This window comes from Neopelma chrysocephalum, unplaced genomic scaffold (genome assembly GCF_003984885.1).
Source record: "Neopelma chrysocephalum unplaced genomic scaffold, ASM398488v2 Primary Assembly neopelma1_92632, whole genome shotgun sequence".
NCBI lineage: Eukaryota > Metazoa > Chordata > Aves > Passeriformes > Pipridae > Neopelma > Neopelma chrysocephalum.
The window spans coordinates 3331-3720 of NW_020921369.1; positions in this window are offsets into that span (position 1 = coordinate 3331).

Consider the following 390-nt stretch of genomic DNA (forward strand, 5'->3'; position numbering starts at 1 on the left):
GTAAGAAAACATCAAAGTTATTGCCCAAACAATGGGTTATATATGACTGAGTGTGGAGCAGTAATAGAAGCCCATCAATCTCAGGGCAGGCCTTAGGCTGGGGTTTGATGTGTTCTGAGTGAGCCAGGCCCAGCAGAGCAGCTCTGAGTCAAGCTCTGGCTTAGCTAAATCTTCCCCTTTGTCAGCAGGAGCAGGGCAGGAGTGGATTTATTCCAGTGGGCCTGTGCTTATCAATATTTTACTGGGTCAAGTCTGGCAAAGGTTCACACGTGTGAGCTGGTTCCTTTTCCAGTTGGGTTGGTACAGTATAATTCCAGCTTTATTACCAGTGAAACTCTCTCAGACAGCCCTTGACTGGGGTGTTACAGCCCTTGACTGGGGTGTTACAGC